Source organism: Carassius gibelio, chromosome A19, assembly GCF_023724105.1.
Source record: "Carassius gibelio isolate Cgi1373 ecotype wild population from Czech Republic chromosome A19, carGib1.2-hapl.c, whole genome shotgun sequence".
Taxonomy (NCBI): domain Eukaryota; kingdom Metazoa; phylum Chordata; class Actinopteri; order Cypriniformes; family Cyprinidae; genus Carassius; species Carassius gibelio.
This window is the reverse complement of record NC_068389.1, coordinates 1,637,375-1,655,760: the sequence shown is the minus strand read 5'-3', so window position 1 is coordinate 1,655,760 and position 18,386 is coordinate 1,637,375. Positions and strand designations below refer to the sequence as shown.

Below are 18,386 nucleotides of genomic sequence, written 5' to 3'. Positions count from 1 at the left end.
ACCTGGTATTCCTTGGCGGTCTATCATTCAAGTACTAACCAGACCTTAACCTGCTAAGATTCAGAGATCGGGCATTGATTTCTTCTTTTTTTTTTTTTGCAAGATTATTATATAATTCGTGAAAAATATCCAAAAATTTAAAGCACCTGGTATTCCCAGGCAGTCTCCCATCCATGTACTAACCTGGCCCAAACCTGCTTATATTCAGAGATCGGGCATTGACTCTATTTTTTGCCAAATTTATTATATACTAAGTGAAAAATTCCAAAAGCTTTAAGCACCTGGTATTCCTAGGCGGTCTTTCAACCAAGTACTAACCAGACCTAAACCTGCTAAGATTCAGAGATCGGGCATTGACTCTATTTTTTTTTTTTTTTTTGCAAGATTATTATATAATTTGTGAAAAATATCCAAAAATTTAAAGCACCTGGCATTCCCAGGCAGTCTCCCATCCATGTACTAACCTGGCCCAAACCTGCTTATATTCAGAGATCGGGCACTGACTCTATTTTTTGCCAAATTTATTATATACTAAGTGAAAAAATTCCAAAAGCTTAAAGCACCTGGTATTCCTTGGCGGTCTCTCATCCAAGTACTAACCAGACCTAAACCTGCTAAGATTCAGAGATCGGGCATTGACTCTTTTTTTTTTTTTTTTTTTTGCAAGATTATTATATAATTCGTGAAAAATATCCAAAAATTTAAAGCACCTGATATTCCCAGGCAGTCTCCCATCCATGTACTAACCTGGCGCAAACCTGCTTATATTCAGAGATCGGGCATTGACTCTATTTTTTGGCAAAATTATTATATACTAAGTGAAAAATTTCAAAATAGCTTAGAGTACCTGGCATTCCCAGGCGGTCTCCCATCCAGGCACTAACCAGGCCCAAACCTGCTTAGCTTCCGAGATCAGACAAGATCGGGCATAGCCAGGCTGGTATGGCCATAAGCGAAGACTGCTGCAAAGAGAAGGCTATTTAAAGATCAGCCAATCTACTCGCCAGTACATTATAAAAGTAGGAAAGAAACCCCAAAAGCTTAAAGCACCTGGTATTCCTAGGCGGTCTCTCATCCAAGTACTAACCTGGCCCAAACCTGCTTATATTCAGAGATCGGGCATTGACTCTAATTTTTGGCAAATTTACTATATACTAAGTGAAAAAATTCCAAAAGCTTAAAGCACCTGGTATTCCTTGGCGGTCTATCATTCAAGTACTAACCAGACCTTAACCTGCTAAGATTCAGAGATCGGGCATTGACTTCTTCTTTTTTTTTTTTTTTTTTGCAAGATTATTATATAATTCGTGAAAAATATCCAAAAATTTAAAGCACCTGGTATTCCCAGGCAGTCTCCCATCCATGTACTAACCTGGCCCAAACCTGCTTATATTCAGAGATCGGGCATTGACTCTATTTTTTGCCAAATTTATTATATACTAAGTGAAAAAATTCCAAAAGCTTAAAGCACCTGGTATTCCTTGGCGGTCTCTCATCCAAGTACTAACTAGACCTAAACCTGCTAAAATTCAGAGATCGGGCATTGACTCTTTTTTTTTTTTTTTTTGCAAGATTATTATATAATTTGTGAAAAATATCCAAAAATTTAAAGCACCTGGTATTCCCAGGCAGTCTCCCATCCATGTACTAACCTGGCCCAAACCTGCTTATATTCAGAGATCGGGCATTGACTCTATTTTTTGCCAAATTTATTATATACTAAGTGAAAAAATTCCAAAAGCTTAAAGCACCTGGTATTCCTTGGCGGTCTCTCATCCAAGTACTAACCAGACCTAAACCTGCTAAGATTCAGAGATCGGGCATTGACTCTTTTTTTTTTTTTTTTTTTTTTTTTGCAAGATTATTATATAATTCGTGAAAAATATCCAAAAATTTAAAGCACCTGATATTCCCAGGCAGTCTCCCATCCATGTACTAACCTGGCGCAAACCTGCTTATATTCAGAGATCGGGCATTGACTCTATTTTTTGGCAAAATTATTATATACTAAGTGAAAAATTTCAAAAAAGCTTAGAGTACCTGGCATTCTCAGGCAGTCTCCCATCCAGGCACTAACCAGGCACAAACCTGCTTAGCTTCCGAGATCAGACAAGATCGGGCATAGCCAGGCTGGTATGGCCCTAAGCGAAGACTGCTGCAAAGAGAAGGCTATTTAAAGATCAGCCAATCTACTCGCCAGTACATTATAAAAGTAGGAAAGAAACCCCAAAAGCTTAAAGCACCTGGTATTCCTAGGCGGTCTCTCATCCAAGTACTAACCTGGCCCAAACCTGCTTTTGTTCAGAGATCGGGCATTGACTCTATTTTTTGCCAAATTTATTATATACTAAGTGAAAAAATTCCAAAAGCTTAAAGCACCTGGTATTCCTTGGCGGTCTATCATTCAAGTACTAACCAGACCTTAACCTGCTAAGATTCAGAGATCGGGCATTGACTTCTTCTTTTTTTTTTTTTTTTTTGCAAGATTATTATATAATTCGTGAAAAATATCCAAAAATTTAAAGCACCTGATATTCCCAGGCAGTCTCCCATCCATGTACTAACCTGGCGCAAACCTGCTTATATTCAGAGATCGGGCATTGACTCTATTTTTTGGCAAAATTATTATATACTAAGTGAAAAATTTCAAAAAAGCTTACAGTACCTGGTATTCCCAGGCGGTCTCCCATCCAGGCACTAACCAGGCCCAAACCTGCTTAGCTTACGAGATCAGACAAGATCGGGCATAGCCAGGCTGGTATGGCCATAAGCGAAGACTGCTGCAAAGAGAAGGCTATTTAAAGATCAGCCAATCTACTCGCCAGTACATTATAAAAGTAGGAAAGAAACCCCAAAAGCTTAAAGCACCTGGTATTCCTAGGCGGTCTCTCATCCAAGTACTAACCTGGCCCAAACCTGCTTATATTCAGAGATCGGGCATTGACTCTATTTTTTGCCAAATTTATTATATACTAAGTGAAAAAATTCCAAAAGCTTAAAGCACCTGGTATTCCTTGGCGGTCTATCATTCAAGTACTAACCAGACCTTAACCTGCTAAGATTCAGAGATCGGGCATTGATTTCTTCTTTTTTTTTTTTTGCAAGATTATTATATAATTCGTGAAAAATATCCAAAAATTTAAAGCACCTGGTATTCCCAGGCAGTCTCCCATCCATGTACTAACCTGGCCCAAACCTGCTTATATTCAGAGATCGGGCATTGACTCTATTTTTTGCCAAATTTATTATATACTAAGTGAAAAATTCCAAAAGCTTTAAGCACCTGGTATTCCTAGGCGGTCTTTCAACCAAGTACTAACCAGACCTAAACCTGCTAAGATTCAGAGATCGGGCATTGACTCTATTTTTTTTTTTTTTTTTGCAAGATTATTATATAATTTGTGAAAAATATCCAAAAATTTAAAGCACCTGGCATTCCCAGGCAGTCTCCCATCCATGTACTAACCTGGCCCAAACCTGCTTATATTCAGAGATCGGGCACTGACACTATTTTTTGCCAAATTTATTATATACTAAGTGAAAAAATTCCAAAAGCTTAAAGCACCTGGTATTCCTTGGCGGTCTCTCATCCAAGTACTAACCAGACCTAAACCTGCTAAGATTCAGAGATCGGGCATTGACTCTTTTTTTTTTTTTTTTTTTTTTTTTGCAAGATTATTATATAATTCGTGAAAAATATCCAAAAATTTAAAGCACCTGATATTCCCAGGCAGTCTCCCATCCATGTACTAACCTGGCGCAAACCTGCTTATATTCAGAGATCGGGCATTGACTCTATTTTTTGGCAAAATTATTATATACTAAGTGAAAAATTTCAAAATAGCTTAGAGTACCTGGCATTCCCAGGCGGTCTCCCATCCAGGCACTAACCAGGCCCAAACCTGCTTAGCTTCCGAGATCAGACAAGATCGGGCATAGCCAGGCTGGTATGGCCATAAGCGAAGACTGCTGCAAAGAGAAGGCTATTTAAAGATCAGCCAATCTACTCGCCAGTACATTATAAAAGTAGGAAAGAAACCCCAAAAGCTTAAAGCACCTGGTATTCCTAGGCGGTCTCTCATCCAAGTACTAACCTGGCCCAAACCTGCTTATATTCAGAGATCGGGCATTGACTCTAATTTTTGGCAAATTTATTATATACTAAGTGAAAAAATTCCAAAAGCTTAAAGCACCTGGTATTCCTTGGCGGTCTATCATTCAAGTACTAACCAGACCTTAACCTGCTAAGATTCAGAGATCGGGCATTGACTTCTTCTTTTTTTTTTTTTTTTTTGCAAGATTATTATATAATTCGTGAAAAATATCCAAAAATTTAAAGCACCTGGTATTCCCAGGCAGTCTCCCATCCATGTACTAACCTGGCCCAAACCTGCTTATATTCAGAGATCGGGCATTGACTCTATTTTTTGCCAAATTTATTATATACTAAGTGAAAAAATTCCAAAAGCTTAAAGCACCTGGTATTCCTTGGCGGTCTCTCATCCAAGTACTAACTAGACCTAAACCTGCTAAAATTCAGAGATCGGGCATTGACTCTTTTTTTTTTTTTTTTTGCAAGATTATTATATAATTTGTGAAAAATATCCAAAAATTTAAAGCACCTGGTATTCCCAGGCAGTCTCCCATCCATGTACTAACCTGGCCCAAACCTGCTTATATTCAGAGATCGGGCATTGACTCTATTTTTTGCCAAATTTATTATATACTAAGTGAAAAAATTCCAAAAGCTTAAAGCACCTGGTATTCCTTGGCGGTCTCTCATCCAAGTACTAACCAGACCTAAACCTGCTAAGATTCAGAGATCGGGCATTGACTCTTTTTTTTTTTTTTTTTTTTTTTTTGCAAGATTATTATATAATTCGTGAAAAATATCCAAAAATTTAAAGCACCTGATATTCCCAGGCAGTCTCCCATCCATGTACTAACCTGGCGCAAACCTGCTTATATTCAGAGATCGGGCATTGACTCTATTTTTTGGCAAAATTATTATATACTAAGTGAAAAATTTCAAAAAAGCTTAGAGTACCTGGCATTCTCAGGCAGTCTCCCATCCAGGCACTAACCAGGCACAAACCTGCTTAGCTTCCGAGATCAGACAAGATCGGGCATAGCCAGGCTGGTATGGCCCTAAGCGAAGACTGCTGCAAAGAGAAGGCTATTTAAAGATCAGCCAATCTACTCGCCAGTACATTATAAAAGTAGGAAAGAAACCCCAAAAGCTTAAAGCACCTGGTATTCCTAGGCGGTCTCTCATCCAAGTACTAACCTGGCCCAAACCTGCTTTTGTTCAGAGATCGGGCATTGACTCTATTTTTTGCCAAATTTATTATATACTAAGTGAAAAAATTCCAAAAGCTTAAAGCACCTGGTATTCCTTGGCGGTCTATCATTCAAGTACTAACCAGACCTTAACCTGCTAAGATTCAGAGATCGGGCATTGACTTCTTCTTTTTTTTTTTTTTTGCAAGATTATTACATAATTCGTGAAAAATATCCAAAAATTTAAAGCACCTGGTATTCCCAGGCAGTCTCCCATCCATGTACTAACCTGGCCCAAACCTGCTTATATTCAGAGATCGGGCATTGACTCTATTTTTTGCCAAATTTATTATATACTAAGTGAAAAAATTCCAAAAGCTTTAAGCACCTGGTATTCCTAGGCGGTCTTTCAACCAAGTACTAACCAGACCTAAACCTGCTAAGATTCAGAGATCGGGCATTGACTCTATTTTTTTTTTTTTTTTTGCAAGATTATTATATAATTTGTGAAAAATATCCAAAAATTTAAAGCACCTGGTATTCCCAGGCAGTCTCCCATCCATGTACTAACCTGGCCCAAACCTGCTTATATTCAGAGATCGGGCACTGACTCTATTTTTTGCCAAATTTATTATATACTAAGTGAAAAAATTCCAAAAGCTTAAAGCACCTGGTATTCCTTGGCGGTCTATCATTCAAGTACTAACCAGACCTTAACCTGCTAAGATTCAGAGATCGGGCATTGACTTCTTCTTCTGCACCTGATATTCCCAGGCAGTCTCCCATCCATGTACTAACCTGGCGCAAACCTGCTTATATTCAGAGATCGGGCATTGACTCTATTTTTTGGCAAAATTATTATATACTAAGTGAAAAATTTCAAAATAGCTTAGAGTACCTGGCATTCTCAGGCGGTCTCCCATCCAGGCACTAACCAGGGCCAAACCTGCTTAGCTTCCGAGATCAGACAAGATCGGGCATAGCCAGGCTGGTATGGCCATAAGCGAAGACTGCTGCAAAGAGAAGGCTATTTAAAGATCAGCCAATCTACTCGCCAGTACATTATAAAAGTAGGAAAGAAACCCCAAAAGCTTAAAGCACCTGGTATTCCCAGGCAGTCTCCCATCCATGTACTAACCTGGCCCAAACCTGCTTATATTCAGAGATCGGGCATTGACTCTATTTTTTGCCAAATTTATTATATACTAAGTGAAAAAATTCCAAAAGCTTAAAGCACCTGGTATTCCTTGGCGGTCTCTCATCCAAGTACTAACCAGACCTAAACCTGCTAAGATTCAGAGATCGGGCATTGACTCTTTTTTTTTTTTTTGCAAGATTATTATATAATTTGTGAAAAAAATCCAAAAATTTAAAGCACCTGGTATTCCCAGGCAGTCTCCCATCCATGTACTAACCTGGCCCAAACCTGCTTATATTCAGAGATCGGGCATTGACTCTATTTGTTGCCAAATTTATTATATACTAAGTGAAAAAATTCCAAAAGCTTAAAGCACCTGGTATTCCTTGGCGGTCTCTCATCCAAGTACTAACCAGACCTAAACCTGCTAAGATTCAGAGATCGGGCATTGACTCTTTTTTTTTTTTTTTTTTTTTTTTGCAAGATTATTATATAATTCGTGAAAAATATCCAAAAATTTAAAGCACCTGATATTCCCAGGCAGTCTCCCATCCATGTACTAACCTGGCGCAAACCTGCTTATATTCAGAGATCGGGCATTGACTCTATTTTTTGGCAAAATTATTATATACTAAGTGAAAAATTTCAAAAAAGCTTACAGTACCTGGTATTCCCAGGCGGTCTCCCATCCAGGCACTAACCAGGCCCAAACCTGCTTAGCTTACGAGATCAGACAAGATCGGGCATAGCCAGGCTGGTATGGCCATAAGCGAAGACTGCTGCAAAGAGAAGGCTATTTAAAGATCAGCCAATCTACTCGCCAGTACATTATAAAAGTAGGAAAGAAACCCCAAAAGCTTAAAGCACCTGGTATTCCTAGGCGGTCTCTCATCCAAGTACTAACCTGGCCCAAACCTGCTTATATTCAGAGATCGGGCATTGACTCTATTTTTTGCCAAATTTATTATATACTAAGTGAAAAAATTCCAAAAGCTTAAAGCACCTGGTATTCCTTGGCGGTCTATCATTCAAGTACTAACCAGACCTTAACCTGCTAAGATTCAGAGATCGGGCATTGATTTCTTCTTTTTTTTTTTTTGCAAGATTATTATATAATTCGTGAAAAATATCCAAAAATTTAAAGCACCTGGTATTCCCAGGCAGTCTCCCATCCATGTACTAACCTGGCCCAAACCTGCTTATATTCAGAGATCGGGCATTGACTCTATTTTTTGCCAAATTTATTATATACTAAGTGAAAAATTCCAAAAGCTTTAAGCACCTGGTATTCCTAGGCGGTCTTTCAACCAAGTACTAACCAGACCTAAACCTGCTAAGATTCAGAGATCGGGCATTGACTCTATTTTTTTTTTTTTTTTTGCAAGATTATTATATAATTTGTGAAAAATATCCAAAAATTTAAAGCACCTGGCATTCCCAGGCAGTCTCCCATCCATGTACTAACCTGGCCCAAACCTGCTTATATTCAGAGATCGGGCACTGACTCTATTTTTTGCCAAATTTATTATATACTAAGTGAAAAAATTCCAAAAGCTTAAAGCACCTGGTATTCCTTGGCGGTCTCTCATCCAAGTACTAACCAGACCTAAACCTGCTAAGATTCAGAGATCGGGCATTGACTCTTTTTTTTTTTTTTTTTTTTGCAAGATTATTATATAATTCGTGAAAAATATCCAAAAATTTAAAGCACCTGATATTCCCAGGCAGTCTCCCATCCATGTACTAACCTGGCGCAAACCTGCTTATATTCAGAGATCGGGCATTGACTCTATTTTTTGGCAAAATTATTATATACTAAGTGAAAAATTTCAAAATAGCTTAGAGTACCTGGCATTCCCAGGCGGTCTCCCATCCAGGCACTAACCAGGCCCAAACCTGCTTAGCTTCCGAGATCAGACAAGATCGGGCATAGCCAGGCTGGTATGGCCATAAGCGAAGACTGCTGCAAAGAGAAGGCTATTTAAAGATCAGCCAATCTACTCGCCAGTACATTATAAAAGTAGGAAAGAAACCCCAAAAGCTTAAAGCACCTGGTATTCCTAGGCGGTCTCTCATCCAAGTACTAACCTGGCCCAAACCTGCTTATACTCAGAGATCGGGCATTGACTCTAATTTTTGGCAAATTTATTATATACTAAGTGAAAAAATTCCAAAAGCTTAAAGCACCTGGTATTCCTTGGCGGTCTATCATTCAAGTACTAACCAGACCTTAACCTGCTAAGATTCAGAGATCGGGCATTGACTTCTTCTTTTTTTTTTTTTTTTTTGCAAGATTATTATATAATTCGTGAAAAATATCCAAAAATTTAAAGCACCTGGTATTCCCAGGCAGTCTCCCATCCATGTACTAACCTGGCCCAAACCTGCTTATATTCAGAGATCGGGCATTGACTCTATTTTTTGGCAAAATTATTATATACTAAGTGAAAAATTTCAAAAAAGCTTACAGTACCTGGTATTCCCAGGCGGTCTCCCATCCAGGCACTAACCAGGCCCAAACCTGCTTAGCTTACGAGATCAGACAAGATCGGGCATAGCCAGGCTGGTATGGCCATAAGCGAAGACTGCTGCAAAGAGAAGGCTATTTAAAGATCAGCCAATCTACTCGCCAGTACATTATAAAAGTAGGAAAGAAACCCCAAAAGCTTAAAGCACCTGGTATTCCTAGGCGGTCTCTCATCCAAGTACTAACCTGGCCCAAACCTGCTTATATTCAGAGATCGGGCATTGACTCTATTTTTTGCCAAATTTATTATATACTAAGTGAAAAAATTCCAAAAGCTTAAAGCACCTGGTATTCCTTGGCGGTCTATCATTCAAGTACTAACCAGACCTTAACCTGCTAAGATTCAGAGATCGGGCATTGATTTCTTCTTTTTTTTTTTTTGCAAGATTATTATATAATTCGTGAAAAATATCCAAAAATTTAAAGCACCTGGTATTCCCAGGCAGTCTCCCATCCATGTACTAACCTGGCCCAAACCTGCTTATATTCAGAGATCGGGCATTGACTCTATTTTTTGCCAAATTTATTATATACTAAGTGAAAAATTCCAAAAGCTTTAAGCACCTGGTATTCCTAGGCGGTCTTTCAACCAAGTACTAACCAGACCTAAACCTGCTAAGATTCAGAGATCGGGCATTGACTCTATTTTTTTTTTTTTTTTTGCAAGATTATTATATAATTTGTGAAAAATATCCAAAAATTTAAAGCACCTGGCATTCCCAGGCAGTCTCCCATCCATGTACTAACCTGGCCCAAACCTGCTTATATTCAGAGATCGGGCACTGACTCTATTTTTTGCCAAATTTATTATATACTAAGTGAAAAAATTCCAAAAGCTTAAAGCACCTGGTATTCCTTGGCGGTCTCTCATCCAAGTACTAACCAGACCTAAACCTGCTAAGATTCAGAGATCGGGCATTGACTCTTTTTTTTTTTTTTTTTTTTGCAAGATTATTATATAATTCGTGAAAAATATCCAAAAATTTAAAGCACCTGATATTCCCAGGCAGTCTCCCATCCATGTACTAACCTGGCGCAAACCTGCTTATATTCAGAGATCGGGCATTGACTCTATTTTTTGGCAAAATTATTATATACTAAGTGAAAAATTTCAAAATAGCTTAGAGTACCTGGCATTCCCAGGCGGTCTCCCATCCAGGCACTAACCAGGCCCAAACCTGCTTAGCTTCCGAGATCAGACAAGATCGGGCATAGCCAGGCTGGTATGGCCATAAGCGAAGACTGCTGCAAAGAGAAGGCTATTTAAAGATCAGCCAATCTACTCGCCAGTACATTATAAAAGTAGGAAAGAAACCCCAAAAGCTTAAAGCACCTGGTATTCCTAGGCGGTCTCTCATCCAAGTACTAACCTGGCCCAAACCTGCTTATACTCAGAGATCGGGCATTGACTCTAATTTTTGGCAAATTTATTATATACTAAGTGAAAAAATTCCAAAAGCTTAAAGCACCTGGTATTCCTTGGCGGTCTATCATTCAAGTACTAACCAGACCTTAACCTGCTAAGATTCAGAGATCGGGCATTGACTTCTTCTTTTTTTTTTTTTTTTTTGCAAGATTATTATATAATTCGTGAAAAATATCCAAAAATTTAAAGCACCTGGTATTCCCAGGCAGTCTCCCATCCATGTACTAACCTGGCCCAAACCTGCTTATATTCAGAGATCGGGCATTGACTCTATTTTTTGCCAAATTTATTATATACTAAGTGAAAAAATTCCAAAAGCTTAAAGCACCTGGTATTCCTTGGCGGTCTCTCATCCAAGTACTAACCAGACCTAAACCTGCTAAGATTCAGAGATCGGGCATTGACTCTTTTTTTTTTTTTTTTTTTTTTTTTTGCAAGATTATTATATAATTCGTGAAAAATATCCAAAAATTTAAAGCACCTGATATTCCCAGGCAGTCTCCCATCCATGTACTAACCTGGCGCAAACCTGCTTATATTCAGAGATCGGGCATTGACTCTATTTTTTGGCAAAATTATTATATACTAAGTGAAAAATTTCAAAAAAGCTTAGAGTACCTGGCATTCTCAGGCAGTCTCCCATCCAGGCACTAACCAGGCACAAACCTGCTTAGCTTCCGAGATCAGACAAGATCGGGCATAGCCAGGCTGGTATGGCCCTAAGCGAAGACTGCTGCAAAGAGAAGGCTATTTAAAGATCAGCCAATCTACTCGCCAGTACATTATAAAAGTAGGAAAGAAACCCCAAAAGCTTAAAGCACCTGGTATTCCTAGGCGGTCTCTCATCCAAGTACTAACCTGGCCCAAACCTGCTTTTGTTCAGAGATCGGGCATTGACTCTATTTTTTGCCAAATTTATTATATACTAAGTGAAAAAATTCCAAAAGCTTAAAGCACCTGGTATTCCTTGGCGGTCTATCATTCAAGTACTAACCAGACCTTAACCTGCTAAGATTCAGAGATCGGGCATTGACTTCTTCTTTTTTTTTTTTTTTGCAAGATTATTATATAATTCGTGAAAAATATCCAAAAATTTAAAGCACCTGGTATTCCCAGGCAGTCTCCCATCCATGTACTAACCTGGCCCAAACCTGCTTATATTCAGAGATCGGGCATTGACTCTATTTTTTGCCAAATTTATTATATACTAAGTGAAAAAATTCCAAAAGCTTTAAGCACCTGGTATTCCTAGGCGGTCTTTCAACCAAGTACTAACCAGACCTAAACCTGCTAAGATTCAGAGATCGGGCATTGACTCTATTTTTTTTTTTTTTTTGCAAGATTATTATATAATTTGTGAAAAATATCCAAAAATTTAAAGCACCTGGTATTCCCAGGCAGTCTCCCATCCATGTACTAACCTGGCCCAAACCTGCTTATATTCAGAGATCGGGCACTGACTCTATTTTTTGCCAAATTTATTATATACTAAGTGAAAAAATTCCAAAAGCTTAAAGCACCTGGTATTCCTTGGCGGTCTATCATTCAAGTACTAACCAGACCTTAACCTGCTAAGATTCAGAGATCGGGCATTGACTTCTTCTTCTGCACCTGATATTCCCAGGCAGTCTCCCATCCATGTACTAACCTGGCGCAAACCTGCTTATATTCAGAGATCGGGCATTGACTCTATTTTTTGGCAAAATTATTATATACTAAGTGAAAAATTTCAAAATAGCTTAGAGTACCTGGCATTCTCAGGCGGTCTCCCATCCAGGCACTAACCAGGCCCAAACCTGCTTAGCTTCCGAGATCAGACAAGATCGGGCATAGCCAGGCTGGTATGGCCATAAGCGAAGACTGCTGCAAAGAGAAGGCTATTTAAAGATCAGCCAATCTACTCGCCAGTACATTATAAAAGTAGGAAAGAAACCCCAAAAGCTTAAAGCACCTGGTATTCCCAGGCAGTCTCCCATCCATGTACTAACCTGGCCCAAACCTGCTTATATTCAGAGATCGGGCATTGACTCTATTTTTTGCCAAATTTATTATATACTAAGTGAAAAAATTCCAAAAGCTTAAAGCACCTGGTATTCCTTGGCGGTCTCTCATCCAAGTACTAACCAGACCTAAACCTGCTAAGATTCAGAGATCGGGCATTGACTCTTTTTTTTTTTTTTGCAAGATTATTATATAATTTGTGAAAAAAATCCAAAAATTTAAAGCACCTGGTATTCCCAGGCAGTCTCCCATCCATGTACTAACCTGGCCCAAACCTGCTTATATTCAGAGATCGGGCATTGACTCTATTTGTTGCCAAATTTATTATATACTAAGTGAAAAAATTCCAAAAGCTTAAAGCACCTGGTATTCCTTGGCGGTCTCTCATCCAAGTACTAACCAGACCTAAACCTGCTAAGATTCAGAGATCGGGCATTGACTCTTTTTTTTTTTTTTTTTTTTTTTTTTGCAAGATTATTATATAATTCGTGAAAAATATCCAAAAATTTAAAGCACCTGATATTCCCAGGCAGTCTCCCATCCATGTACTAACCTGGCGCAAACCTGCTTATATTCAGAGATCGGGCATTGACTCTATTTTTTGGCAAAATTATTATATACTAAGTGAAAAATTTCAAAAAAGCTTACAGTACCTGGTATTCCCAGGCGGTCTCCCATCCAGGCACTAACCAGGCACAAACCTGCTTAGCTTCCGAGATCAGACAAGATCGGGCATAGCCAGGCTGGTATGGCCCTAAGCGAAGACTGCTGCAAAGAGAAGGCTATTTAAAGATCAGCCAATCTACTCGCCAGTACATTATAAAAGTAGGAAAGAAACCCCAAAAGCTTAAAGCACCTGGTATTCCTAGGCGGTCTCTCATCCAAGTACTAACCTGGCCCAAACCTGCTTTTGTTCAGAGATCGGGCATTGACTCTATTTTTTGCCAAATTTATTATATACTAAGTGAAAAAATTCCAAAAGCTTAAAGCACCTGGTATTCCTTGGCGGTCTATCATTCAAGTACTAACCAGACCTTAACCTGCTAAGATTCAGAGATCGGGCATTGACTTCTTCTTTTTTTTTTTTTTTGCAAGATTATTATATAATTCGTGAAAAATATCCAAAAATTTAAAGCACCTGGTATTCCCAGGCAGTCTCCCATCCATGTACTAACCTGGCCCAAACCTGCTTATATTCAGAGATCGGGCATTGACTCTATTTTTTGCCAAATTTATTATATACTAAGTGAAAAAATTCCAAAAGCTTTAAGCACCTGGTATTCCTAGGCGGTCTTTCAACCAAGTACTAACCAGACCTAAACCTGCTAAGATTCAGAGATCGGGCATTGACTCTATTTTTTTTTTTTTTTTGCAAGATTATTATATAATTTGTGAAAAATATCCAAAAATTTAAAGCACCTGGTATTCCCAGGCAGTCTCCCATCCATGTACTAACCTGGCCCAAACCTGCTTATATTCAGAGATCGGGCACTGACTCTATTTTTTGCCAAATTTATTATATACTAAGTGAAAAAATTCCAAAAGCTTAAAGCACCTGGTATTCCTTGGCGGTCTATCATTCAAGTACTAACCAGACCTTAACCTGCTAAGATTCAGAGATCGGGCATTGACTTCTTCTTCTGCACCTGATATTCCCAGGCAGTCTCCCATCCATGTACTAACCTGGCGCAAACCTGCTTATATTCAGAGATCGGGCATTGACTCTATTTTTTGGCAAAATTATTATATACTAAGTGAAAAATTTCAAAAAAGCTTAGAGTACCTGGCATTCTCAGGCAGTCTCCCATCCAGGCACTAACCAGGCACAAACCTGCTTAGCTTCCGAGATCAGACAAGATCGGGCATAGCCAGGCTGGTATGGCCCTAAGCGAAGACTGCTGCAAAGAGAAGGCTATTTAAAGATCAGCCAATCTACTCGCCAGTACATTATAAAAGTAGGAAAGAAACCCCAAAAGCTTAAAGCACCTGGTATTCCTAGGCGGTCTCTCATCCAAGTACTAACCTGGCCCAAACCTGCTTTTGTTCAGAGATCGGGCATTGACTCTATTTTTTGCCAAATTTATTATATACTAAGTGAAAAAATTCCAAAAGCTTAAAGCACCTGGTATTCCTTGGCGGTCTATCATTCAAGTACTAACCAGACCTTAACCTGCTAAGATTCAGAGATCGGGCATTGACTTCTTCTTTTTTTTTTTTTTTGCAAGATTATTATATAATTCGTGAAAAATATCCAAAAATTTAAAGCACCTGGTATTCCCAGGCAGTCTCCCATCCATGTACTAACCTGGCCCAAACCTGCTTATATTCAGAGATCGGGCATTGACTCTATTTTTTGCCAAATTTATTATATACTAAGTGAAAAAATTCCAAAAGCTTTAAGCACCTGGTATTCCTAGGCGGTCTTTCAACCAAGTACTAACCAGACCTAAACCTGCTAAGATTCAGAGATCGGGCATTGACTCTATTTTTTTTTTTTTTTTGCAAGATTATTATATAATTTGTGAAAAATATCCAAAAATTTAAAGCACCTGGTATTCCCAGGCAGTCTCCCATCCATGTACTAACCTGGCCCAAACCTGCTTATATTCAGAGATCGGGCACTGACTCTATTTTTTGCCAAATTTATTATATACTAAGTGAAAAAATTCCAAAAGCTTAAAGCACCTGGTATTCCTTGGCGGTCTATCATTCAAGTACTAACCAGACCTTAACCTGCTAAGATTCAGAGATCGGGCATTGACTTCTTCTTCTGCACCTGATATTCCCAGGCAGTCTCCCATCCATGTACTAACCTGGCGCAAACCTGCTTATATTCAGAGATCGGGCATTGACTCTATTTTTTGGCAAAATTATTATATACTAAGTGAAAAATTTCAAAATAGCTTAGAGTACCTGGCATTCTCAGGCGGTCTCCCATCCAGGCACTAACCAGGCCCAAACCTGCTTAGCTTCCGAGATCAGACAAGATCGGGCATAGCCAGGCTGGTATGGCCATAAGCGAAGACTGCTGCAAAGAGAAGGCTATTTAAAGATCAGCCAATCTACTCGCCAGTACATTATAAAAGTAGGAAAGAAACCCCAAAAGCTTAAAGCACCTGGTATTCCCAGGCAGTCTCCCATCCATGTACTAACCTGGCCCAAACCTGCTTATATTCAGAGATCGGGCATTGACTCTATTTTTTGCCAAATTTATTATATACTAAGTGAAAAAATTCCAAAAGCTTAAAGCACCTGGTATTCCTTGGCGGTCTCTCATCCAAGTACTAACCAGACCTAAACCTGCTAAGATTCAGAGATCGGGCATTGACTCTTTTTTTTTTTTTTGCAAGATTATTATATAATTTGTGAAAAAAATCCAAAAATTTAAAGCACCTGGTATTCCCAGGCAGTCTCCCATCCATGTACTAACCTGGCCCAAACCTGCTTATATTCAGAGATCGGGCATTGACTCTATTTGTTGCCAAATTTATTATATACTAAGTGAAAAAATTCCAAAAGCTTAAAGCACCTGGTATTCCTTGGCGGTCTCTCATCCAAGTACTAACCAGACCTAAACCTGCTAAGATTCAGAGATCGGGCATTGACTCTTTTTTTTTTTTTTTTTTTTTTTTTGCAAGATTATTATATAATTCGTGAAAAATATCCAAAAATTTAAAGCACCTGATATTCCCAGGCAGTCTCCCATCCATGTACTAACCTGGCGCAAACCTGCTTATATTCAGAGATCGGGCATTGACTCTATTTTTTGGCAAAATTATTATATACTAAGTGAAAAATTTCAAAAAAGCTTACAGTACCTGGTATTCCCAGGCGGTCTCCCATCCAGGCACTAACCAGGCACAAACCTGCTTAGCTTCCGAGATCAGACAAGATCGGGCATAGCCAGGCTGGTATGGCCCTAAGCGAAGACTGCTGCAAAGAGAAGGCTATTTAAAGATCAGCCAATCTACTCGCCAGTACATTATAAAAGTAGGAAAGAAACCCCAAAAGCTTAAAGCACCTGGTATTCCTAGGCGGTCTCTCATCCAAGTACTAACCTGGCCCAAACCTGCTTTTGTTCAGAGATCGGGCATTGACTCTATTTTTTGCCAAATTTATTATATACTAAGTGAAAAAATTCCAAAAGCTTAAAGCACCTGGTATTCCTTGGCGGTCTATCATTCAAGTACTAACCAGACCTTAACCTGCTAAGATTCAGAGATCGGGCATTGACTTCTTCTTTTTTTTTTTTTTTGCAAGATTATTATATAATTCGTGAAAAATATCCAAAAATTTAAAGCACCTGGTATTCCCAGGCAGTCTCCCATCCATGTACTAACCTGGCCCAAACCTGCTTATATTCAGAGATCGGGCATTGACTCTATTTTTTGCCAAATTTATTATATACTAAGTGAAAAAATTCCAAAAGCTTTAAGCACCTGGTATTCCTAGGCGGTCTTTCAACCAAGTACTAACCAGACCTAAACCTGCTAAGATTCAGAGATCGGGCATTGACTCTATTTTTTTTTTTTTTTTGCAAGATTATTATATAATTTGTGAAAAATATCCAAAAATTTAAAGCACCTGGTATTCCCAGGCAGTCTCCCATCCATGTACTAACCTGGCCCAAACCTGCTTATATTCAGAGATCGGGCACTGACTCTATTTTTTGCCAAATTTATTATATACTAAGTGAAAAAATTCCAAAAGCTTAAAGCACCTGGTATTCCTTGGCGGTCTATCATTCAAGTACTAACCAGACCTTAACCTGCTAAGATTCAGAGATCGGGCATTGACTTCTTCTTCTGCACCTGATATTCCCAGGCAGTCTCCCATCCATGTACTAACCTGGCGCAAACCTGCTTATATTCAGAGATCGGGCATTGACTCTATTTTTTGGCAAAATTATTATATACTAAGTGAAAAATTTCAAAATAGCTTAGAGTACCTGGCATTCTCAGGCGGTCTCCCATCCAGGCACTAACCAGGCCCAAACCTGCTTAGCTTCCGAGATCAGACAAGATCGGGCATAGCCAGGCTGGTATGGCCATAAGCGAAGACTGCTGCAAAGAGAAGGCTATTTAAAGATCAGCCAATCTACTCGCCAGTACATTATAAAAGTAGGAAAGAAACCCCAAAAGCTTAAAGCACCTGGTATTCCCAGGCAGTCTCCCATCCATGTACTAACCTGGCCCAAACCTGCTTATATTCAGAGATCGGGCATTGACTCTATTTTTTGCCAAATTTATTATATACTAAGTGAAAAAATTCCAAAAGCTTAAAGCACCTGGTATTCCTTGGCGGTCTCTCATCCAAGTACTAACCAGACCTAAACATGCTAAGATTCAGAGATCGGGCATTGACTCTTTTTTTTTTTTTTTGCAAGATTATTATATAATTTGTGAAAAAAATCCAAAAATTTAAAGCACCTGGTATTCCCAGGCAGTCTCCCATCCATGTACTAACCTGGCCCAAACCTGCTTATATTCAGAGATCGGGCATTGACTCTATTTGTTGCCAAATTTATTATATACTAAGTGAAAAAATTCCAAAAGCTTAAAGCACCTGGTATTCCTTGGCGGTCTCTCATCCAAGTACTAACCAGACCTAAACCTGCTAAGATTCAGAGATCGGGCATTGACTCTTTTTTTTTTTTTTTTTTTTTTTTTTGCAAGATTATTATATAATTCGTGAAAAATATCCAAAAATTTAAAGCACCTGATATTCCCAGGCAGTCTCCCATCCATGTACTAACCTGGCGCAAACCTGCTTATATTCAGAGATCGGGCATTGACTCTATTTTTTGGCAAAATTATTATATACTAAGTGAAAAATTTCAAAAAAGCTTACAGTACCTGGTATTCCCAGGCGGTCTCCCATCCAGGCACTAACCAGGCCCAAACCTGCTTAGCTTACGAGATCAGACAAGATCGGGCATAGCCAGGCTGGTATGGCCATAAGCGAAGACTGCTGCAAAGAGAAGGCTATTTAAAGATCAGCCAATCTACTCGCCA

General features: G+C 38.9%; 1 protein-coding gene and 18 pseudogenes across 1 annotated transcript in view; all 19 read right to left on the bottom strand.

Moving 5' to 3' along the window:
• The window catches only part of LOC127934946 (E3 SUMO-protein ligase ZBED1), a 157,632-nt gene that overhangs the window by 122,803 nt on the left and 16,443 nt on the right, over nt 1–18,386 (bottom strand). The gene's annotated exons all lie outside the window — the stretch shown is intronic.
• Nucleotides 836–954, bottom strand: LOC127935989 (uncharacterized; annotated as a pseudogene).
• Nucleotides 2,029–2,147, bottom strand: LOC127937420 (uncharacterized; annotated as a pseudogene).
• Nucleotides 2,654–2,772, bottom strand: LOC127937892 (uncharacterized; annotated as a pseudogene).
• LOC127935987 (uncharacterized) lies at nt 3,843–3,961 on the bottom strand (annotated as a pseudogene).
• Nucleotides 5,036–5,154, bottom strand: LOC127937419 (uncharacterized; annotated as a pseudogene).
• Nucleotides 6,167–6,285, bottom strand: LOC127937393 (uncharacterized; annotated as a pseudogene).
• Nucleotides 7,071–7,189, bottom strand: LOC127937891 (uncharacterized; annotated as a pseudogene).
• Nucleotides 8,255–8,373, bottom strand: LOC127935985 (uncharacterized; annotated as a pseudogene).
• LOC127937890 (uncharacterized) lies at nt 8,880–8,998 on the bottom strand (annotated as a pseudogene).
• On the bottom strand, nt 10,064–10,182 carry LOC127935984 (uncharacterized; annotated as a pseudogene).
• On the bottom strand, nt 10,978–11,096 carry LOC127937418 (uncharacterized; annotated as a pseudogene).
• LOC127936623 (uncharacterized) lies at nt 12,108–12,226 on the bottom strand (annotated as a pseudogene).
• Nucleotides 13,014–13,132, bottom strand: LOC127936326 (uncharacterized; annotated as a pseudogene).
• On the bottom strand, nt 14,144–14,262 carry LOC127937417 (uncharacterized; annotated as a pseudogene).
• Nucleotides 15,274–15,392, bottom strand: LOC127936622 (uncharacterized; annotated as a pseudogene).
• On the bottom strand, nt 16,179–16,297 carry LOC127936324 (uncharacterized; annotated as a pseudogene).
• LOC127936621 (uncharacterized) lies at nt 17,309–17,427 on the bottom strand (annotated as a pseudogene).
• On the bottom strand, nt 18,216–18,334 carry LOC127937889 (uncharacterized; annotated as a pseudogene).